The sequence below is a fragment of the Aulonocara sp. 'chitande type north' Nkhata Bay genome, linkage group LG4 (genome assembly GCF_057382095.1).
Source record: "Aulonocara sp. 'chitande type north' Nkhata Bay isolate Kocher_YH1m ecotype deep benthic linkage group LG4, A_spYH_male_GT1.1, whole genome shotgun sequence".
In the NCBI taxonomy this organism is placed as follows: Eukaryota; Metazoa; Chordata; class Actinopteri; order Cichliformes; family Cichlidae; genus Aulonocara; species Aulonocara sp. 'chitande type north' Nkhata Bay.
In genome coordinates this window covers 34,765,170-34,790,554 of record NC_141347.1, presented here as the reverse complement: position 1 = coordinate 34,790,554, position 25,385 = coordinate 34,765,170, and the positions used below count along the sequence as shown (strand labels likewise).

General features: G+C 41.1%; 1 long non-coding RNA gene across 1 annotated transcript in view; it reads right to left on the bottom strand.

Moving 5' to 3' along the window:
* The window catches only part of LOC147333163 (uncharacterized), a 71,042-nt gene extending 47,940 nt beyond the window's left edge, over positions 1-23,102 (bottom strand). Inside the window, exon 1 of the long non-coding RNA XR_015128876.1 lies at positions 23,053-23,102. This is a non-coding gene — a long non-coding RNA (uncharacterized LOC147333163). The remainder of the gene's footprint in view (positions 1-23,052) is intronic.
* Between the last annotated feature and the right edge of the window lie 2,283 nt (positions 23,103-25,385).

The window sequence follows — 25,385 nt, the reverse complement described above, 5'->3', positions numbered from 1 at the left end:
AGCGCTTGCAGGAACAAAAACATAATATTCCAGAAACACGCTTTGCCGTTCCTATCAGCTGTTCGTAACACTTCCCACAGTGAAATGATGCACCTGCTGTTTTCTTTGCAAATTTGCATCATAGGATTGTTTTTTGTTTTTCCTGCAGTATATAAAAATTGCTGTATCTCCAAAATAAAACTATGAAGACACTCAAAATAAATTTCCTGTTGTTGTAAACTATTTTTTGCAACTTTATTGTATTTAAAGTTTTGAGGGATAAACCTCTTAAACTTCTCCAAGTAGAAATATATGTAAACAAAACAAAAGCAATTTTCAATTTTTTTTGTAGTTTATTGCACTTTTTTGCAATTTATGTAATTACTATGGACTTAATGCATACATATTATTAAAATATGGGCTATAACAGTTGTATTGATGTATAGCAACTTGAAATGCTCCCATAAATGGCACTACAGCATGTAAAAAAATAATATAAGCTCTGGTGGACTTGGTTCTATAGTAGGTCTTAAAGGGTTAAATAAATATCGTCAAATAATCGTGATCTCAATTTCAGTGAAAATAATCGTGATTATCATTTTTGCCATAATCGAGCAGCCCTACTGTAAATCAAATGGACTGTTTTCAAAACTGCTTTGATCAATGATCAACTAATAGTTTCAGTTTGAGATTAAATCACATAAAACGCACTCGCGTGGCTCAGAGTGGTCCCTGGAGCTCGCCTCCCCGCAGCATTTCAAATCAGCTGCTGATAAATGTTGTTTCTTTGAGGGAAATCTAGATTGATAGATGGTCTGCTATGTTGTGACATGGCAATTTGGCATGGAATGGTGCGCCGTCACCAAGGTCCAGTGATCAAAGGAGTCACAGAGGTCAGTAGGACAGTTCACAGTCTTCACGCCCATACCGGCCCTCTTTCTGAACCACTGCATACTTTCCCGTCTTATCCCCGGCCTCGTGAACTGTGGAGGTCTGACAGTTGGCTGCACACAAATTTTGGTTACATTTTGCTTCCGACTTGGCATTAAATGAGCATTTCTGGTTTTTTTTTGATGCCTTTGGATTCAGTGTTGATAAGGTGGTCCCAGGAAAACCCTGCCTGACACCTGGTACTAACAACTACAATAAAAACATTAAGTGGATACTTATCAGATGACCATGTGTGCCACTGTAGAAACGAAACAGGTATTTGCCCATTTTATTATTTGTTTAATTTTAAGTACGTGTAATTAGCCTGGTGACGAGGGGGCTGCCTAGTATTGCTGTCACGTACAGCCTCTTTGGAGATCAAAGAAATTCTCAGCCAGCATGGGTGCCGTTTCACTGTGAAAGCTCAACGTTGTACCCCTGACTAGAAGGGATACACTGAGATAGAGACGGAGAGGGGATCCTCGGCTGGACCTGCTGAGGGAACGGGGAAGGAAGGGGGGGTTAGAAAGCAAACAGCCCGCTGCCAGTGTGATATATGTTTAAGCCCACTGGGTGCACAGCAGAGACACCCAGCTTAAGATCTTCCGCTCGTCTCGGCAACGGGGACGGTAGATCCCGGACGAGCCCGTGACTCAAGCTGGTGTTTTATTAAAGAAAAACAGGAGCGGTGCTTAAATGCCTTTATGAAGACAAAGGCAGCAGCATTGTGTCTGCTTTCAAATCTATCTCCTCCTGTCAGCCCCCTTTCCCAAAAGAATTAAACACAGTGTAAATATAGGCATCCGTGACCTGTAATTGTACCCTTTGCTGTCTAAAAGGATAAAAGAACTTTTACGAGGCAAGTGACAGCACATTCCTCACCGAGTTAGTGATGGTTAAATTATTTAACTCGAGTGTTTTATGACTACAAATCTACGACCACCCCCTCGAAACAAACTATTTTTAGAAGTAGACGAGTAAAACTACATTGTTCAAATACCTACGCAGTGCTCGGTGAGCCTACAATTCTTGGACGTGGTACGATGAATCATTTACAACAGAACGTGGGTCATTTTAAAGGAATTAAATCTCTGAAGCATATGGCCATTTTTTTAATAAAGAAAATATCATGTATCCTCTATTATGCCAACACCAGCACATTTACAAATATTTTGTTCAGTTTTAAAATCCATCATTTAAAGACTATACAAGCTGTCAAACATGCAGTTTTACTAATCCTTTTTAAAATGCAGTGGATTAGCTTCATTAGAATAAATAAATGAATGAACGCAAACTTAATGCTGACGTCTCCAGGTGTGGAACTGGGTCTCCAAGTAGTATCAAAGTTACCATTCATAATAAAGAGGTGTTTTTATTAAGTAATGTCACATTTTGTTACACAAATCTGGTCAAATTAAATTTACTTGCTTGGTATTTTAGACCGGTTTACTTACGGATTATTTATGTGAATAACTACACCTTTGTTTTTATTTGTTTTTGTTGCATTTTCTTAAAACTATGACTTCATGTTTATGACGGCCAAGAGTAATTTTTTGAGTGTATATAGGAGAAATTGAACACATGCAGTGAAGGTAATGAGTTGTCTGATTTTAACTGATTAGCAATCAGAAACGCTTAATGATGACTATCGCCTTGGTTTTGCAGATTTTCCGTTAGCGTTGTGAGTGAAGCCAAACTTTTCTCTGTACAGGAAAAATCCTGTATTCGCTTTTCAATCAGCGTCACGAAAACGCTCACACCAGTTTAAAAAGGGCTTATTATTGAAATGCTTGTGGTAAAGTGTGGGTGACTGTGTAATTTGCGGGCTTGAATGACAAATCATTCATGATATTGTGCATAACTTGTGATATTTTATCTGATTACGTGTATTTTTACGGTGTCAGCTAACAAACTGCTCCAAATAGAAAGCGACAGAATAAAGTAAACAGGCTGAATAATGCAATAAATGTCAGGGAAAGTTTGTCAGTTATGGGCTTCCATAAAAAGCTGTTTTGAATGATTTGTTGGCAGTGATATTTAAAACGGCTCTAGAAGTGGTTCTTTTTATGGTGTTATGAGAAATCAAAACGCTATAATGACGAAACAATAAATGACACATTTGCTCTCTAAATTCATCCAGATATTTCACCAAAACGGGTTGATGAAAGTTTAATATCAATAAAAACTGGTGGAGAGACTGTGCCGTTTAAATGACCGATGATGCGCCTTTATGAAGAATATATCATCCCTCCTCCACCATCAGCTCCATCTGTTTTTACCTTTATTCCAACATTGCTCTGCCTGTCCAGCTGCTCTGACCGATTCTTAACTCTGCCATGAAAATCCATCATACAGTCTATGAACATTTATTGCTCCAAATCAGCTTCCCAGACACTGAAGTATGAAAATAGAGGCTCAGAGACAGAGGCCCAGTATCCGACCCTGAAACCCCCCTCCTTTAAATTTCAGTCTGACGCCAACTGAGGTCTGCAAGTAAAGACGGGTGACTGCTTTTTGCCATGCTGTAACAATTAATTAGGAGACACTCGGATTACCTGAGCAGTCTTGAAAGTCAACCGAGAAGCTCCTACAAAGAAAGATCAACTCGGACCACCCACATCCACATTTTCAAAATAGGATTAAAGAAATAAAAATGATACCGTAGACAGAGGCGAAGCACAGCTACCGACCCCTAAGACAGAAAAAGAAGCCAGACGCCGACCGACTGGCGCATCAAATCTAGGGGGGGCTCTTTTAGATTATCTTAGCAATCATATCAGTGTTTTTAGGAGCACGACTGTGGTCTGATGGGACAAAGTGTTGGGAAAGCGTGAAATGCAAAGTCCAAAACCTTTACTGGATTTGTGCAAACTCCCATTATTTCCTCCACTGACTTAAAAGAAGCCCTACAGTACACAGGACTGTGCAACGGCAGAAAAGCAGTAATGCAGACAAAATGTAGACAAAGTTATGACAGTCACAGCTTGATAGACAGCGGATTAACATCCGGTACCCCGACACAGCTGATTTATTCAATATCGTAACCCGTTTCACAGAATCCTCTGCAGCAACAAACAGCCAGGGCCGGGACAGACGGGAGAGGCTGACTGTGAAAGCCGAGAAGTCCGATTGTTTTTATTGTCCTTCCCATTCTGCTTGGCAGCGAGTCTGCTCTGCACTGTAGATACAACTTCCACTGTGCATCCTTTAACACGGCAAATTAATCATGTGTACTACATAATGCACTACTTTAGATTTTTTTTAAAAAAGAAATACTGATTTTTACCCCTTTAATCCCAGTTTAATCCCAGTTCACCAGCTTCTTTTTGGTTTCAGCCACCCGTGAGGTTAAGGCATCACAAAGATTGTGGCTCCACAGCATTAACCCTGTATGCTGAAAAACTGCCCATGTTCCCTGCTTTCACAATATTCAGTGTTTTTATTCTAACGCTTGTCCCGATTCTCTCAAATCTTCCCTCTGACAAAGCCCTCCATACAATAATAATTAATAAAGATTACAACTGAAACTTAAAACTGTCAAAAAATAAAATACAATGTTCAGTTAAACTCAAAGCAAAGAGTCAAAAACAAAATTAAAATAAAAAAAACAATTATAAACTACAAAGCTATCATAAGTCTTCTGTACGCCGCTTTAAAAAGGCAAAAAACCGACCACATCAGGTTGGAGGAGTTTGTGTTGGAGCAAATCATTACCTGCTCACGCCGGAGACCCAAGTTTGAGTCAGAGATGTCAGAGATGTTCACACATCATTTGTATCATTTTTTATTTTTCATTAATTACAAACATGTCGCTCATTAATAAAAAAATAAAACTACTGGAATAGGTTTGGAAAAACATGGTTTGGGTTCAAATACAACATCTTTCAATAATTTTGGCTCCTTAGTTGTCGTGGTGACGCCTCCTCACTTCCTCTGGACAAAATAAGAAGCCAAATGGTGAAAAAGTGACAATTTTCGTTCTTTAACATGAACAAGTAGGCTGGGACTGGGCTGCATGTGAACAGCCTGTAAGAGTTAATCAAATTCAAACTTGTCAGTCTTTAGAAAAGGACCCAAAAACTTCTGCACCCTTGAGTTTAACATGCAGGTGCAATGTGGCAGCTGCAAAGGAAACTGGGGAAAGGCCATCTTTCATCTAGGAATCACACCAGCTCTTATGTAATAACCTGGTAATTACTACAGACGTGCACACTATTCATGGGACAGATGACACCCATCATCAAGCAAAACAAAATAGAAACTATCTAAAGTGCTCAAAAATACTTTTGGAAATTGCTTTTGCTGCTTTTGTCCTCAGAGCTACGTTCCAGCTACTTTTTTTTAGCTGATAAAAACGTCTGTCTGCTTAAATCTTAAGACCTGATACTGCAAACGCCCCTGGCCAATGAAAGTCTAAACTCCACTTTACCTAACTTAAAAATAACTCAACAATATAGGATGTCTATCCATGTTGGACAATGACCTGAAGTACAGCTTAACCTCAGGAGAACTGACAGTGACTGATGTGCTGCTGGTCATTCAGACGCTCTGAGATTGGCATCTCTAAAGGCTTTAGGAGCAGAGGATGAAGACGGAGGTCAGACTAAACAAAGACCAGTCCACCCTGGACGCTTTGGGGAGTACAAAGGGCAAACCTGCTCTTCTCAGTCCACTTTGAATGCAGACCAGGGCTCATAGCAGGCAGCAGGTAAACTACTTAAGGAGTTCAAATGATACGCTAACATGTGTAAACAGTGTCATATATTCTTTAGGCAATTATGTCACTTCAAAGATGTACTTATCTGTTAGATCACTTCTCATTTGAAAGAAGGTCATCAGCAATTTGGGATTTAAAAAAACAAACAAAAAACAAACAACAAAACGCAGGGAAAAACACTGAATTTGATATTTCACCCCAAAAGATCAGCGCGCGAGATGATTCGCTCTCCGTTTCTGACTGCCTGACTGACACTTTTATACCCGCTTCTTGGAAAACAGACATTACATAATTCATCCAGACGAACGGCAGGTCATTATGGGATCCTGAGAAGACTCATTTATGTTTTGAATGATTTACTGCCGACGCAATTTGCTGATTAATTTGCCAACTTAAAAGTTGGACCGTTGGTCGGACAAGCAAGCAAGGTGGAAATTCACTGATTAACTGACTTGTCAAGTAAAACAAACAAATGATTTAAAAAAGAAAATAACTATTCGTTTCTAGAAGTTTCATTTCTGGACCTTCATACAACACAATGGCATAAAAATGACAAGCCCAACTCACTTTTACTGTCATTTGAAGTTTACTTGTATTTGACAAGAGTTTTTGCATGAAGGTGCGAACTTGGCAGGAATACTGCAACATTTTTTAAAAATAAATTTACAGTAGTGGCAATCTGTGGACCCAGGGCCTAGCTTGCACAGATATCTGGTTTAAATCTTCTTGTTCCGTGTGCCAGGAGTTGTGCAAGAATGCAGACTTTTATGCAAGAAAGATAAAAAAAAACCAAAAAACTAAATTGTAAGAAAATAGCAGTTTTCTTCAGGATTGTGTTTCAGTAAATCAAATCCATATTGTGCTTACCTGCATGCATCCAGAGTTTGCTCAGAGCTAAAACACTAAAACAGAGACTGGATGCAGAGCAGAAAGTTTCTGGTATGAACAATCGTGTCCCTTGCCAGCAGATTCCATATATATTTCAATGCAGATATCCATGCATTTGAAAAAGAGAGTTTGCATAAGACTCAGAGTCTTGCATGAGAGCTTGTAGAACCAACTTTAGCAGCAGCAACTTGAAGAAACAGTTTTCTGTCTTTTTGTGTGACTTTGTTAGTTCTTTACACCAATGTGGACAAATTCAGGACAGTTTTTCTTTACAACATCACTTCAGTTCCCTGAGGTTTGCAGACATTCATTTATGCACTGCTCGAGTTCCTGCCATTCCACTTAAACTTAGTTGGACTTTGACTGGGCTGTTGCAGAACCTGGATCCTTTTATTTTTGAACCAATCAGTTCTAGATTTGCTGCTGTGTTTGGGATCATTGTCCTGATGCATGCCCTGGTTTGGACCTGGCTTTAGCCTCATATTTGATGTTATGACTCAATGACTGCACGGTGTCCAGGTTCTGTGGCTGCAAACAAGCCAAATCCTCACAGGTCCACCACCGTGCTGACAGTTGCTTTGAGACGCTGCCGTGTTTGGTTTTCTCAAATGAGGCATTGAAACGTCTCCACTTTGGTGTCATTTCTCCAAAGGACATTGTTCCAAAACCTCTGTCGCTTGTTCAGATGCTGCTTTGCAAACCTAAGCTGTGCCATCTTCTCTTTATTTAAAAAAGAGAAGAGGCTTTTCTCCCTTCCAAACAAGCCATTCTTGATCCGTCTGAAGCCTGCAGAGTCTCAGATGAATCTGCTGGGACGATTGTGGCTGTTAAACCTGTCACAACCTAGCTCATAGGCTGCAATAAAACTGAGGGGCACTACATGAGGTACTAATCATTTATTCTACAGGACATAATTAAAGAGAACGTGTTTGTCAGCGAGTTACTCATGCAAAGTGTTGATGGACATGTGGCAGTGCGTGGAAAGTAAAACTTCAGGAAGCTGTTATCCGAAGCAGGACACTGAGCAACGTGAGGTCAGCTGCAGAAAGGAGGCACCTTTGTGACTGAGCTCACTAGACCCAGGTGTAGCTCACGCTACAGTTACTCCTCCAATCAGCTCCTGCAGAACAAAACACAGAAAGTGCAACACAAGAACCAAAACAGAGACACCTAGTGTGTAGGAGACGCCATAACCCACACCTGAATGTTCCAGACCAGCACACAGCCAAAACACAGCTTTTATAGATGTGGTTTACAGTCTCCATTATCAGTTCACAAATTAGCAGCACCTGGCAGCTACTCACCTTCTTAATCCCTGTGGAAGAAGTAAAATTGTACTTTGTTTTTCACAAGACTGCATAGAGTGCTGTGAAAACTCTTTATCACATGTCTGTGTGTTCTGGAAAATAATGCTGCAGCATGAAGTGAAACAAAGCCGGTCACTTCACCTCGCTCTTTTTAACTCCAATCAGCAAAACTCGGATTTAAATCTAAGTTTTCCTAGAGATTCAACAATTGTTGAAAGACTGTGTAACATTACTTTAACCTTGGGTCAGTGGAAACTCTTATGCAAAAGGGCACTTCTGCATACGAGTCCAGCATAAGAGGGAGAATCTGAGAGCCGGAAAAGTAACACCATCTAAAAATGTTCTCCAGTGTCGAGCATTTTCCTCACAATATTTGCACAGTTCAGCACGACAGTAACCGTGCACACTGCACATCTTTATTTTAACTGCGAGCGCCGCTAACAGTTTGGTGCTGCAGAGCTCAAACAAACGACAACACGTGGAGTCATCCCCACCTAAGAACCCTGGCACCAGACTCATCCAGACAAGGCTGCATGTCGAGCTCTGTGAGAATCAGTCTGCAGCTTGAATTCCTTCCAGTGTTTGTGAGACGGCTTAATAACTGTAGAATTAAACTAATTACAAACACAAAGTTAACGGCGGCAGAACAAATACGTGCCAAGCTCGGGAAACCCTGAGAGTCTGGACCTCTGCCTATCTCCGGATTCCAAAAACACGCTAACAAAATAACCGGATTAAATTGAGGTAGATTGAATAATTTATGTACACAAGCCTCATTTTGTTAACTCTGTTTTGTTTGTGGATGGAGAAGGTTACGGTACATTGCAGAGCCAACATGAAATCTTGTTTTTTTGTTTTTTTTTTTTAACTGACATGAATACCAAACTCGAGTGTGCAGTTGATTAAGATGCATTTTTCCAGGAAAAGGAGAAAGAAGCAGGATTTCTGTAACCATGGCTGCAGCCGTTAAACACTTTCGAACCATCTCTGTATGTGTGGATTCAAGGGCAGAGTCGTAATGAGCAGTGGCATTAACGATACTGCAAGATGTGCTCCCGCCACGGCCTGCATTGCTGCAGTTAACTGGGTTTGTAATGGGGTAGTTTTTCAGGCACGTGTCTGCAAAGAGCAGGCTTCAATCATATCTAAGTGCATTACTGGAATGCAGGGAGGGGATGTGCAGTCGCAATAGCTCATATATATAAGAGATCAGGTCAGGAAAGGTGGAAGGAATTGTAGTCTCATTTTCATCCATTCCAACAGATTTTTCAAAACAAATCTGAAAACCAGCTAAATCTTTTGCCGTTCCTTCTTGGCTTTGTGCATAAAACACGGTTATTTACACACAGAGACAGATTAAAAGGGGGGTTTCAACAACACCCTTGCAGCAGCACATGAATTATATCTATTACCAGCGACTTGATAGCGTGGAGTGAACAACAGCGGAATGATAATAACAGTAATACTGTCGCAGCCATTGTGCGACTCCCACTGAGTTTGTAAAACAGGACCGTACGAGGGTGACTGGCCTTTGATTTTGGAAATGAGTAAATCAGTCTGCAGGCTACAATGAGCCATCTCATTTGAGGCATTTGTGTATTTTGGATTTATTGGTCCCAGAATGCACCCCCTGCCCCCAAATCTATCTCTGACTAACGCAGCATTTTCTTTACTAGAAAATGCGCTGTCGAGAAGTTTATAGAGGAGCACTTAAGTTCACAGACGGGTTTACTGCTGGCTCCGTGCGCTTGGTGTGAAATAACAAACATTTCTCTTAAACCCGTTTCACTGCTCAAAGGAAAGTGAGGGCTTAGTGAAACCCAAATAGCAATGGAGACAGAAAGATTCATATCATCGGGCTTCTTCTTTGGTGTCTGTACGTACCGAAGCGCGGTGCCATTCTTGGTTAATTTGACAATTACGGCGTAAAATGCAGCAGAAAAAAAACAAACCCCACAGTCAAAGACTGAAGTGACACCTGAGGCTGAAAGAGCGATTTAAAGAAAGGTTACGATGGGTGACGACCAACTAAAAAGCTGTTTGCAGTTTTCCTGCCTCGGTATTTGTAATCATCGAAATCTCTGATTACTAGCTAACATTTCATGCCAAGTCATGGACAAAGTCACACTCGTGTCCCTCTGGAAGGTGTACAATATTTAGTTATTATAGTTATTACAGACAATTGAATTTCTTATTGTGATTTATTAGTTAATTTCCTTTAAATTGCCCATTTCCAGGCATCTGAATAACTTTCCAAATGTTCAAAACAGTTCAAATGATTCTAATGTGATTGCTGATGGCCATTTCCTCAGACGCGAACAAAAGAGCTGAGCCCATCGGTGCTTTCCAGGCGGGATTGAAAAAGAAAACAAAAGGAGAGCCAGAAAAGTTGCTTTTGTGTGCTGGAAACCTGTGAGAGGCTGCACGAGCTGCTCCAAGTCAACTGACTGACTGGGCCATGTATGACAGTATCTTTCTAATATTCACAACTCTGGAGAAAAAGCCTCCAATACTGTGAATACTGACTAACCCTTAACCTCTAAATATTTTATTGAAAGCGATAAAAACTCATCTTGAAAGCCAAAAATACACAAAACGAATGTACCGTATTTTCCGCACTATAAGGCGCAATTAAATCCTTTAATTTTCTCAAAACTCGTCAGTGCGCCTTATGTATGAATTCTGGTTGTGCTTACTGACCTCGAATCGATTTTATGTGTCGATTTTATATATGAGTCTTATAATCCGGTGCGCTTTATGGTCCGAAAAATACAGTAGAGTAAACTTGCAAGCCCTGTGACGGAGCGTGAATGACCTTTCTTGGTGGGAGATGAGAAACATGTAGTATGCAGGTTTTGTTTTTTTAAATAGAAACTGAGAAAGCGAGCAAACATTAAAATACTTGCATAACAATAACATATTGTATCAGCTATTATATCAGCCAAATTAACCAGAATTATATGAAATTATTTAAAATGACGCAATGATCTTTATTAAAGTACATCTAGGGTTCAAACCTGTCACAGCTACTACTTTTTCCACAGGCCTGAACCAAATTAAAGCTTTCATAAACCGATCAGAAGACAAACTGTACTTGTAAACCATCCCATCCTGACTCTTCTGAGCTGAACTGCTCCTCTGTGGAAACTTTGTCTTTAATATAAATGCTTAAGGAATTAAGAGCAACATGATAGCAGCGACTACCGGGCTGGACAGACAAAAGTCAAGTCTGATCCAGGACATATTCTTCCTTTTCGCCCCTGTCACACATGCACGTACTGAATCACGTCCCGTGTAAACACTTGAGCTAAAATCCTCAATCAGGATGATAAAATGTGTGCGCGTAACCGCAGCCACCGTGTTACTGCAGGTCTCCCATTTCTTTGTCGTTTCTGGAGTGGTATTAGTTAGATTTAGTGTAAACCAAATAATCACTGAAGGTGATGCACTATTCCAAGAAAAGCACTTAGATGGTACCAACAGAAATTATCCCATTTATCATTCTGCAGTAAAAGTGTCTCTGCGTTACATGCATTTTTAACCAACACCCTCATTTTCTGGATGCTTTACATCTTCTGCTATTTAAATAACACGCTTAGCATATCGGCGCGTACACAGTTTGGGGTAATGACATAATTTGAGGCGTACGTTTCTGCAAGAATGAGAACGATAAGTCTGTCTGCAGGTCAGGGAGAAGTGGTGTTAAAACACATTTAAGCTCTCTTCTGAGGAGGAAGCGGTGCATGACGCACTATCGCAAAACAGAATAGTCCTCTGATGAAGAGTGGAAAACTGACACAGCTGAGAGAAAACAGATTCTTCCTCGCAGTATCCAGAAAGAAACGCTTCGCCTACTTCATGTTCAGCCGTTCTTGCTGCTTTGTTTCAAGCTGCTTGGCTGACTGCAGGTCTGGCCTGCTGATTGCAGTGATAGACATGAAGGAATCTGGTGTTGGCTGCCAGAAACCACAGAAGAAAAGGGAGAGCACCTCCGTCTACCGTTGGTCTGTGCTGTAAGGAGAGGTAAACACTGGTAGTCTCTCCTTAGTACGCATGGCTTGTGTTGGCTGAGAGAGCAGCTGCAGCTCTGAGGAGGTGCCAGTCTGTGGTCTGCTGAGCAGAAGACAATTATTTTTAATGAATACGCACAAAAAAAATGCAGTGCGGCCATTAATGTTACGCAATCAAATCCATACTGGTACAGACAAGTCTCTCAAATTTAGAAATGCATTCACTCCGAGTGTACAGTAAATTTGAATTGGGGGGGTCTGAACCGCAGGGTGTATCTCCCCGTCACTCAAACGCAAACAGTGACTGCTGCTCGGCCTCTTTCGTGACAACAAACAGACTTTTATCAAGAAGCACATGACGTGCAGGTAAACTAAATAGTTAGCACTTGTTACCAACATTTTTAAAAACCTTTATTTAACCAGGAAATTAAACTCTCGCGAGATTGTCCCGGGTTCTCATACGCAGCATTAACATGGGCGACGATGGCAGGAGCTCCCAGAGGAAACCCACACAAGGGCAAACAGAAGCAGCCAGCTCCACACAGAAAGGCCCTGACACCGCCTGAAACCAGCACAGTTTTTCCCCACCGCTCCATTTTTGTGCATCTCAATTTTCCTTTTAAACAACATTTCAAGAGTGAAAAATCACAAATCCGGAGCTACACTCAAACCTCTGCATTCCTGTTGGATTTTAAGCCCAACAGGTCCAACGTATTCATTACTGGCAAATAAAAATCATCACCCTCGTCCGGCTGTCTGATAGCACAAGCAGGAAAAAATGACAACAATGCAAATGCAGAAGTGCTTAAAACTGCAGTTCCTCTAACGGCCACTAGAAGCCACAGAAGAGTCGATCCCCATAGACTCCATGTTAACCTTTAAAGCAGAGATAGACATGATCACAGAAAATATCCACAGTCCAGATATACAATCAAACACCCCTAATTTTGTATACTTGTCCATAAAAATTGAGTTTTTACCCACAGTAAGATAAACATTATTAGGGCCGTGGCTGCAGACTTGAGTATTAGCTGTCTGCTAGCCACCCATCTCCGCTAACTGGCCTCAGTGAGTGAGTTAGACCAGCGGTCCACAGACCGGTTTATGTCTAGATATTTTCACGGACCGGCCTTTAAGGTGTTGTGGATAAATACAACTAAATAAAATGAGTACTGCTACCAAAAAGATTTATTCATAACACACAGGAAAAGACTCAGGGTAACAGAGTTAATGCAAAAAAAAAAAAATAATAATAACGATAAAAACCCTGAAATCCATCAATTTCACACCCGAGCCTCAACTCTCGCGGCCCGGTACCGGTCCGTGGCCCAGGGGTTCGGGACCGCCGAGTTAGACCATTATACCACCATCTATAACAGCGTCTCTGTGATGCACCTACACAGCCCGTGTATTCCTCAATAGGCTTGGTAACAGTAGCAGTAATGTTACCTACCACGCACTCTGACCTCTCGCTCAAATGTGGATACAAAAACCGTAAAAAACAGAAAATAAGATTCCAACAGATTCTAAAGGCTCAGAGGCTTCAACTGGGATTCAAAAACCAGTGGGTCATGGTGTCACGACCACCTTTCATATACAGTTTGTGATTAAAACAATGAAAGCCTCAGAATAAACCCAAACCCCCTCAAACACACATGACAGAATGAGGTCAAAGAAAGAAAACATTTGTTTTGGAGTTTGTAGTAATGACCCAGAAACTATATGCAGATGAGGACAAACTGTAAACATGTTACATTATATTCATAGCGTACAAATACCCGAGACTTGTATCCAAATGGCCGAAGCTTCGCTGCAGGCATGCGGCTGTTATCTGGTGTTTTTAAAGAGTTAAAATTGTTGAGGCAAATATCAAATCTTTGGGAAAACAAGCTAAGCTTAAAGTGCTTCAATCAACCAAAATTAATTGAAATGTTTCACGAGTGTAAACAGCTGGGTATCGCTACAGTAATGCAGCTCTTTGCTCATTTACTCCGTGACCTTCAAGTGGTTTTCCTAAATGCACACATAGATCATGTCTAAATTACACCCCCTCAGGACAACTCCGTCTTTTATAGCAACGCAGTCATCTGAATATGCACTTAAGCTCAGGACAGTTTGATGAATTATCATTTGCTGAGGTAGAATTACCTCGAAATGCTCAGGGTTTGATTTACTCAACTGAAAAAGTGGCAGGAGAAATACAGCTGTGCTAAAATTACAAATATCCACTGCAGTGGAGCTGTTATGCAAGTTGCGTGGCCTCGGGCACAATGTACGACAAGAGAACCTTATCAACCGATACCCGTCCGAGGTTTTCCTTCTTGTAAAAGCAGCCATTCATTACAGCATGTATCTACACCGTCTCTACAGTTTGTTACTTTTTCTTTGCTTTAGAGGCAGAAATGGTAGACAGGTTTAAATACCTGTAACAATGCAGAACCGGTCTTCAATAAAACCACAAGAACTACGCAGATTTATATTCTCCACGTCTATACAAACACATACCTCCCCAGTATAAGGCCATGTTTGAACGTTTTAATCCCAGTACACAAACATTCTACAGCAAGTGGCCAAACGGGTTAAACTCGGGTTTAGTAAACCTCTTGTAATCCCCGTCCTTATAGGGATTACTTTTGTCTACAAGGAACGGTCGTGAATTTTAGAATTTTCAAAGATTCATAGAGTTACTTTTTTTGCCTTTTCAAGCTCAATTGTATGTAATGCACTCCGACCACCAAAAAGTGGCAGCATGACCTCAACTGTCATTAAAAACCAGAGATAGAAGAACACATGACTCACTACCTTCAGCCAGAATGTAAATGTTGGTACTTTGAGATGTTGCACTACAAAATAGTTAAACTGCACTAGAGCCATCAACAAACAAACAGCTGTCAAACAGGTTTTTGCTTCTAATGGCATTCCCCGCCTTCTAATAAACTACACCGACGAAGCAAAAGATGCTTACTTGCTTCCTTCTGCCAAGTAAGATAGTTGGCAAACATAGAAATAAAGGAAATAAGGCTTATGAACTCTGAGTAACCAGATCACGATGGATGAGGACATGAAACAAACATCTGAAAAATCTTCTTCGTCTTGCGGCCTTCTGAATCTGCTACGTGTTCACGTTTACTTAACGAAAGACAAAAATTCTTTCACAAAAAAGCGATACATGCATACCAGACATTACCAGCCTAAAAACAGGACGTTTTGGGAAATTTAGACACTGAAACTGGTGTAAATGTGCTCAAGCTGTGGTTTCATGAATCTGCACGCATAATAGAGCAGAAAGCCTTCAACACAAATATAGTTGATCTGCACAGGAGAGCATAGAAAAAGAAAAGAAACAACAGCAAAAAGCATCAAGGTATCCCTTGGGTAATATCTCTAATAGTAAGCTATTAAAAATCACTAAGAAAAAAAAAAACACACATTGAAAAACAGGCTTCCAAGCGCAGCCATTATTTTGTTACCTCTGGCAGACAGCGAGGCACCTGGGAAATCTGAGCCGACGTTAACGGGCAGCAGCAGTCCAGCAGAAAAACTATATCACTTTCTTAAGCTAATTAGCCCTGAATATTACGAATCAAAAGAGCCTCACTCTGAAACACAATGGCCAGCCAAGAAATATATTTGTCTTCCATTTGTGAGAGACTGGCAGTGGAAAGACTCCAGGACCGAATATTATTCAACAAAGACATTCCAGGGGATAAAATGTTGCATTAAGCGTCTGATTTTTGTCACTGCTCCACCGTTTTCCCCAAACGAACGAACGAAGAGATGAAACTGGATCTCACCGTCAACGTGAAAAACTGAAAGGAAGGTCAACGTTCGCCCCGATGATGCTGCTCTGACAGACCTTAGACTGACGGACGCGACAGAATGTACTTCGGAGGCGCTTTAAAGTGACAGTTATGCAACGATAAACTTGTATTAGCTGCATCAGAGATAAACATTTGGATTTGACAAACCTGAGCAATTAAATGTTCTGTGTTTCACCGTTTAGACATTTTCTGAGTGCCAGTTGTGTGGTAGTCATCATCGTGTCATAAAACAGGACTTTATTCTTTTTTTTTTTTTTTTTTTAAAGATTGTTTCTAACTGAAGTTACTTGGATATTTAAACATTTTTAAATGTTTCATTATTTCTATTCCAATATTTAAAAGACAGCATTTACCTTTGTAATAGTAGCTAGTGTATTTAACCTGAATCACACCAGTTAACAGCATGAACATCTACCTTACATTATATATTAGTAGTTATATGTATACTGGAAAGCCCCCAAAACTAGTAGGAAAAAATGACATGCTGGTATTTGCATCTGTGATTCTTGGGCGTAAAACACTGCATTCATTTTGCTAACATTCCCAGATATTCCAGGTAACTCGTGCACAATGAAGCCTGGGTAGTACCTTCAGTTTGCTCCTATGCCTGATAAAAACCAGGAATAACAGCTTGAATCAGGCCACAGAGGCAAGACTTCAGTCAGTGTGTACATTTCACCAGCAGATGGAGGAAAAACATCAAAGATGGCACAGACCTGCACACAGTGACCATTTGATGCAAATCTACTCAGTACTGATAAAAACAAGCAGTTCTCTAAGTGCCAAACCTAAAACCACAATATTCAGGTTTAGTATGTAACGCATACATTTATCAAAATGAACAAATCATTTAAAAACGTGTATGAAACAAACCTGAAATAGACCTTCCTGCACTATACGTGTAGCGACTTCCACAGTCGCTAGAGGCCGGGGATGGAGCCTGCCTCTTTGCCTGACGCGCTGTCAACTTTACGCAATAATGCGAGAGGTGGAATTGTTTGCTTGTTTATTAAAGTGCTTTGAGAGTTTACAGAGGTCAACAAAAACTACGGCTACCACCCCTCCTCTCTGTCAAAATCAAAACCAGTGAATGACAGACTGACAACGCCCTCTTAATGTCACCGCTAGCACCCACGTGACTCCCGTTACACATCACCATAGCAACCAAACAAATGAAAACCCAGTGATCATCAAAATTCAATACATTTAGTTATGGCTCCTGCAATATGGAACAATTTCCAAAGAAGCTACTTTGATGTAAAAACCATATAAAGACTACTTAGTTTTGGTGATGTGTGGATTTCTCGATCTCCTTAATGTTTCCAGTTTCAAACGTCTATTTTCAGGTGACATCTTGACAACTTTTAAACTTTCACGTCACATCAAACGAGATCAGAGCTAGGGGTAACATCACTTTACTGTAACGCCTCTACCTCTGGTAGTAATGTGGAACTGGACTCACCTCTTGTTGCTTTTGATTTGTGTGAAACCACCAGGCAGAGCAGAGAGTGACTCTTGACAGAGACGAGGAAGACGGCAGTTCTTCTCAGCATTTTTCTATTTTCAGAACTTGTAAATCTACACTTCAATAAATCCATCACAAGGATCGTCATCAATCCAGCAACCAGCCTCAATCAGATTTGCTCATCTAACACGAAGGAAAAAGCAATAAGCGCAGAAAATGCATGACATTTATTTAGAAGAAATGCTTCATCAATGTGCTACAAAGTACAACTGCAGGCTATACAAGGCAAAAAAATAAAAATCCAGGAGACCTTCGTAATATAAGATTCCATATTTAGTAAACTAAACAAGGCAGTTTTGTTGTGCACCTGAGATATTTCTAGTGTAAAGTGTTGATTCTTGGCAGAGTCTCTGTTATTTTGATCTTTAATCTTTACTTTGCAACAACTTTTTAAGATTTTGACATTTTTTAAAGAATCAGCTGATCACCTTCATCGACTCACAGTAGCTTTCAGAATTTAATTTAGGCTCTTCAAACCTTTGAGGATCTTCACATAGCACAGTTTTGGTTATCCTGTCGATACAGTCGGACCTTTAAAAATAAATTCCTGGTGGTGTTTGACACTCCCAAGGCTGCCCTTTGCCTCCAGTTATGTTCATCATTTTTAATGGGGAGAATTTCTACTTATAAACCAGCGGCCTTGCCTCTGCTTTTTGTAAATGATTTAGTCCTTTTGGCTTAATCAGGTGGTAACCTCCAGCTCGCACTGGGCCAGTTTGCAGTCAGGTGTGAAGGAGTGGGAATGGAAAGTCCACGTTTCTTAACTGGAACTGCCCCAAGTGGAGGAGCTTAAGTAACTCAGGGTTTTGCTCAGGAGTGAGGGGAGAATGAAGTGGGAGGTTGGTGTCATGTCTGCAGTAATGTGGACACTGTGTCAGTCTATTGTGGAGAAGAAAGCTGAGCTCAAGCTGGCGATCTACCAGGCGATCTAGATTCCTACGCTCACCCTATGGCAACGAGCTCAGAATAGGGACTGAAAGAATGAGATCGCAGGTAGAAGAACTGGCAAGGAGCTTCCTTCGAGAGCTGGGTGGGCTCTTCCTTAGCGATAGGATGAGGAGTTTGATCAATCGGGAGTGACTCAGTAGAGCTGATACTCCTCAGAGAGAAAGAAAAGCTTTCAGAGATATCCGTCAGCTGGCTTGGGCCTTGTGTCTCCCTAGATGAGCTGGAGGAGGTGGCCAGGGACAAGGTGGCCAGGGACAAGGTGGCCAGGGACAAGGTGTGTCTTATAATAATAATAATAATAATAATAATAATAATAATGGATTGGATTTATATAGCGCTTTTCAAGGCACCCAAAGCGCTTTACAATGCCACTATTCATTCACTCTCACATTCATACACTGGTGGAGGCAAGCTACAGTTGTAGCCACAGCTGCCCTGGGGCAGACTGACAGAAGCGAGGCTGCCATATCGCACCATCGGCCCCTCTGGCCAAGACCAGTAGGCAAGTAGGGTAAAGTGTCTTGCCCAGAGACACAACGACCAGGACAGAGAGCCCTGGGATCGAACCGGCGACCTTCCGGTTACAGATGCGATTCCCAACCCCCTGAGCCACGGTCGCCTCTATTATTATTATTATTATTATTATTACTGCACCACTGCAGTGGCCAATCAAGCCACTTGACCTGACTAGCATAGAAAGCCGACTGTTAGAGTCAAAGGTTTTTTTTTCTTCTTTTAAACAAATCTGATTGGAGCATCTATCAAAACAAGATCCCAGAAACAGAGTAAAAGAAAACGGGAGACTACAACAGAAAAGTCCATTAAAGCCGTCACTGCACCACCAGCAGCACTGTGACCTCATAGGAAACTACGACCATCTTCTTCCATCAGGAAACATCTGGGCAAACACTTCAGTTTCACGCCACATCAGCAGAGAAATAAAAAAAAGAAAGAAAGAAAACAGGACAGGGGTGGGAGGGATACAAAGGTCCCTGGTCTGCTTTCACTTTTAACTCTGTGGTGGAGGGCCAACCAGGTGGATTATAGGGTCAACGAGGAAATGACCTTGTAATACATCGTTTCCACTGAGCAGTCCTCTGAGGCAGCTCAAAGAGGGTTTGCAGTGTATATGGCGGCATACGTCAATGACTGATGCTGGAGATGGAAATAAATTCTGTATTGTTATTTGTCCATGGTGACTATGAATCTTAGATCTGGAACTGGAGATGTCTCATAAAGTCAACACTAGATTCTTATCAGTTTTAGTGCATCATGAAGCAAAAAACACGGAATAATAACTGCTCATATTTGCTGCGTTGTCCATTTGCCATCACTGTTTTGAGCTTTTGGACATGTGTTTAATGCCTAAACCGACCACAGTGTTACATCATTGTCAGATTAAGCACGAATTATAAACTACAATTCAATGTAAGAGATTACTGGGGAGATTATTGGGAAACAAGAGTTAGATAATTCAGTTATAAAAATATCTCTTGTTAACTCTTAATAAGCCTGTTTGTGGAGAATGCAGACCAAACCGCATCACAGTGCTTTGAGAAATATAGGAGAAAATTGTTCCTGCTAATGATAGAAACAAGCCTGTTTCACCACTTTACGCAAAAGACGCACCGTCAAGTACGACCAGGCTGAGAAGACATATTAGTAGATGCTACCAGCTGGTGACGTGCACTCTGGAAATGAACAAATGACTACACCGAGGGTCGAAGCACTCACTGGATCAGGGGTGGGCAACTCCAGGCCTCGAGGGCCGGTGTCCTGCAGGTTTTAGATGTATCCTTGATCCAACGCAGTTGATTTGAATGGCTAAATGACCTCCTCAGCATGTCTTGAAGTTCTCCAGAGGCCTGCTAATGAACTCATCATTTCATTCAGGTGTGTTGACCCAGGGTGAGATCTAAAACCTGTAGGACACCGGACCTCGAGGCCTGGAGTTGCTCACCCCTGGATTAGATGCACGCCATGTGGATGGAAGTGACGGATGAGGTTCCGTGGTGGAAAAAGAGGAATTTAAGCAGCTGGTTAAAAATAACCTCAACCCGAAATTTACAATATTTTGTGCAGTTCCTGAAAAGTTCCAAGGTTAAGCTACTTTAGCAATAGTTATAAAGTTAAAATTAAAGTTAATTAGTTATTTTACACTTAAAACTTCCAGGGAAAACATGACCTAGGTTATGTCTGTGTCACTACTGTTGCACTCCAAAGTGCTGCTGCTTGAAACCTCCAACTACAGATAACATTTTCCTATATCGACATTAAATCCCTGAATCCATCCACTTTCTTTCACTTATCCGGAGCCAGGTTTATGATGCATCAGCCTAAGCAGAGAAGTGTAGACCTCCTTCTTCCCTACCACTTTCCTCAGCTTCTCCGGGGAACGCAGAGGCATTACCCAGACAGCTGAGAGACAATCTCTCCAGTGTGTCGCGAGTCTACCCCAGGGACTCCTCCCAGGAAGACATGCCTGAAACACCTCAACCAGGAGCCATCCTAGGTGTGTGTGTGTATTATAAATTTGCAAGTTTCCTTGAAATGGAGATTAATGCTACTCTTTCTAGTTAACAGACGCCCTTCAAACCCTGCTCTGCACTTACTCGAGTGCCCAAAAAACACATCTAAGCAAGACTAAAGCAGATCAGATGAAGGTTTACGAGCCATGTGAAGCACCGACGGTCAAATGTGTAAAACAACGTCTGTAATTATTTGTTAGTCATAGCAACAACAACACAGCTAATAAGAGGAAGGGTTTGATAAATTGTTCTGATGCAGTTCAAACTGTCAGCACTTTTACTACGAGCCTGTTTTTCTGGTTTAGGCACCGTCCCAAAATCCTGCGCTACAGTAAGCCTCTTAAGAAGAGTGGGTGTTGTTACAGCAGCAGATTAATGCTCAGAGTTTTACGATGAGATGTTTAAACACGCACATATGGCTGCGACAGTAAAAACACTAACAGGTGACGTGAATATCATTATCATCTTGTTACAAGCCGTGTTGTGGGAAACTCCAGGTCTTATCCCCCACCTGCAGATAAGCACATTCCTAATGGCAGCAGTGACCCCTCACAGCCTCTTGTAGCAGGTGAGCACACTGACATTCCACAACAACTGCCCAGCATCAGCAGGTGGAGCACGTCAAAGAGCCCAAAAGGCTCTAATGGACTCGGCTGTGGCCCAGTGCACAGCAGAGGGCAAGCCCACATTTTAAAGCACACGTCTACCCCCAAAAATGAGGCATCATGAAGTGTCAGCTTGCCTCCCCCGGCTTATCAGACACAATGTTGCCTTTGGTTATTCATTTAAAGCAGGCCAAGACTTTCTCAGAAGCGATGTTTGGATTCCAAGTGTCTCTTCAGCTTGCTTGGCACCATGCTAGCAATAGCCAACTTAGGATGACAGATGAGGCACTAGAGCTTAGAGCTGTTGACATCCCTGGCCCAACTGAAACCTTTCCAGTTCTGTTTGTTTTTTATTTCTCGTCTCAGTTGTCTTTCACTAGTTGTTCAGCAGCACCGGTGCCGACTTCAGTTCATAGCTCGCAAATAATTGTTTTTGATACATTAAATTAAAATGTTGTTATGCAGATAAATAATGAAGCAATAATGCATGGCTGTCATCAAATTAGCACACCTGGACACAGCACATCATTTGAAGTGTATCTGCCAGTTTCTCAGGATCAAGCGATATCGATTGAGGCCACACGTCAACAAAATTAAAATCCACAAACTCCACTGCCACCCTCAAAGGTCCCATGTAAATGACAGACAGCTGACATGTTGTCTCCACAGGCACACATTTCGACTCCACCGCCTTATCACACACACCATCAGACAAACTCTTGCTTCCTCTGGTTTATTCATTTAAAGCAGGCCAAGACTGTCTCACAAAGCACGTTTGGCTTCCAAGGGTCTCTTCGGCTTGCTTGGCACCATGCTACTATTAATCATCTTCAGATGACAGATGACACACTGGAGCTTAGAGCTGCTGACATGCCTGTTCCAGCTCAAGACATGAGACAGATACCTTTTGTTTGTTTGTTTTTCATTTCCTGTCACTCCGCACACCACTGTGCTATCTGTGCCAAGCAACATCTAGGGAGGCCCGACCCCAAGATTCACACAACTCCAAGCGTTCCTCAACTAGACAACGCTGGACACCTGCGAAGATCCCAATGGACAGCCTGACAGGTTCAGAGGCTTCTGTGCATGTTTGTAGGACAGTCAGACACAAACCTTCTAAGGACCTGGGCGTCTGCTTCCAGGATCCACTTGTTGTGGAGAAAACTCCGTCACAGGATGAGAAACGAGAAAAGCCATAGCTCTGCTCACATTTCCTATCACAGTACGGTTAGCATAATTCCCAGAACAGAAACAAAATGTTTTGTTAATTTGTTTTTATACGAGAAACATCTGGTTTAAACTTTAAGCACAATCACCAACCTGTTCAGCTCATATCTGCTGTATCTTTACATGCATGTGCATTAGTTTGTAGAAAGGAATAAAACATGTTGCTCTATTTAGATTCGATAGTTGTGTTTATGTAGTGTTGTTGTTATTTTCTTGATTCAAACCAGCGTTAAAGGCTAAATGTTTCCTTTAAACAACATTTGTTTTGTTGTTGTTGTTGTTGAACTTCTGTTTGACACCTACAGTCACATGGCGCTCACTTCAAGCTAAGGCTACATATACACTTTACATATGAAGTCATATTAGAGAGTCAGTCTGTTAGCAGCACGCACCTGTTAGACATCTTCATTTAGAGACAAACTAAAGCTAAAATCCAGCTGTTTTCAACAGCTTTCTGTTAGCTGTATTAGCCGCCCTATTAGGCTTTAACACACAGTGTAGTTTCCTGTTTAAGTTTTACTTCTGTAACTGTTGTTAAATATAGAAAAGGGGGTGAAAAAAACTCACCAGGAGCTGCTGAGATGGCACAATCGGAGGCTTCGCAGTGAAGAGTCGGATCTGCTAACTGGACAATATGTATATATATATATATATATATATATATATATATTTTTTTTTTTTTTTTTAAGGAACAGCTAGCACGCTTCCAAGACATACAATAAATTCACATTCAATCCGGTTATGTGGCATTTAATTACTTTACATCATCAATTAATTGATGAAAGTGCCGCTGGTGAACCGGATATAGCCTACTTTTCCTTTTTTAAATTCACAATCAGCAGCAGGGCCTCCATCTGGTCAGGAAACCTGTGCGCATGCGTGTGATTATAACGGTAGCTGTTATTGTGAAGTTCATTTTTCGGGAAAAATGTATGTTGTTTGTTGATATTTTTAGTTTTAAGAACAACTTTGACCTTCCTAATGCATTCAATCCCAACCACACGATTAAAATAAATAAATAATAATTAATCTAGACTTGGATTAAAGCACACAGCCTTATTCTTAGTGAAATAAAGACCAAGTGCGTATTTGCTGGCTGTGTGCTTTGAGCACAACACGGTGAAAGTCTTCAAGCACTCACATTTGACAGAAAAACATCGCAGCTGTAAATCCCACATGCTGCTGTTATACACCACTGCTGTGGTTTAGTCTGCAGACGGTAAACTGTTTTTAAATGCCTCAGGTAAATACTGTGGCACTGTTGATATGAATGATCCGTGAATGCGCCGCCTGTAAAACGTTTAAAGTATCAAGTGCGTCATTAGCTGTGGAGGGTTCTGCGTCCTCACATATTCATGCAGGAACAGACTCTCGCTCTCTCCACGGCAGGAACGTGCAGAGGGGGGGGGGGCTAGAGGGGCTTGAGCACCCGCCCCTTTCCTGATGAGTGCCCAAAGTGCCCTTTTGTTGAGGCAACTTTTAAAAAATTTTTATTTATTTTTTTATGTGTGTGTGCGTGCAGAGTCCTGTCTGTGCCCCTCAACAATAATATTTAACTATTAATCACAGTTTTGCTAAATAAAAGGATCTGGCTTGCATCAGTCACATGATCACTATTAACCAATGATCGCCCTCGACGGCAGAACGCGCTGGTTACGAGCCGGGAACGAGCTCACAAAGAGCACGCGCATTTTTTGCGGTCCGGAGCTGTAGGAGAAACACAAGTTAACTCAGAGACACAGACTGATGCGACAAACCCAGTAAGTAGGTGCACAGCGTGCACTGTAGTGTGTAGCACCCAGGAGTATTAGCTTATTACGTACACGTTGGTAAGATGTCTTGTTGCAACTGACGAACTGAAACAAACGAGCGTGCTGTGTGTGCAACAGCGCGACAAACATTACCTGTCCTTTTATTAACTGCACAGGTAGTGCTGGTCATAGCTGCTGGCTACCTGTGTAAGGCTGTCATGGGTCTGTAGCTCTGTCACCGTTTTAGGGAACATATTTAGTTTTAAAGTATTTAGAACATATTTAGTTTTAGAGTAAGTTTCTGGGCATTTCCTGCCTTTCTGGAGGGATTATATTTCACTAAAAAACGATCTAATATGCATGTCCACATAATAATTATTATAATTATAATATATTAAAAAACACAAGCTGTATTTTAAAGAACATACATTAAGAAGCAGATTATATTAGATTTATATTTTAAATAAGACAAAAGTTGGATTTTACAGCAGTAAAATGATTGTATCTCTACAGTTTAAACATGTAATAAGCTTTGCCCTGCACAGAGTGGATAGTGAAACAAATGGAATCATCATAAATACATTATTTCATATTTATTACTTCCCCCTCCTCATTGCTTTATTATTGTAGCTCTAGTAATGAATAATAATGTAAGGATTCTGGATCAGCACCATGATGCCCATAGTATATACAGTATTCTGAAGAAGGTCTAAAATGTCACTGTGTGTGCATGTGTGTGTTTTATTTAGCTGGATTTAAAAAAATATTACTCATGATATAACATTGTGCAGACATGGCTGGTAAGGACATGAGGAGGAAACAGTAGGCGCTGTATGAGGCTACTAAAGGCAGTGCTATAACATTTTTCTGTCATCATTTTATTATAGATTAAGTGCAAGAGTTGTTAGGTGTGGATAATTAGATTATAGTTTATTGCAATAGCAAGTTGTGCCTTGTTCTCAGATAGACAGCAAGTGGAGAGTGATATATGAAATGATGGGAAGGAAGGAAGAAGAGAAGCAAAGAGTGATTCACAGGCAGAGCCGAGTTTATGTCACAGTTTTTTGTTGCCTTATGGTTCCAAGCGCTGTCACCAATCTTTGCATTTTGTTATTATCTCATGACACTTGTTTAATCAGCTACCATCTC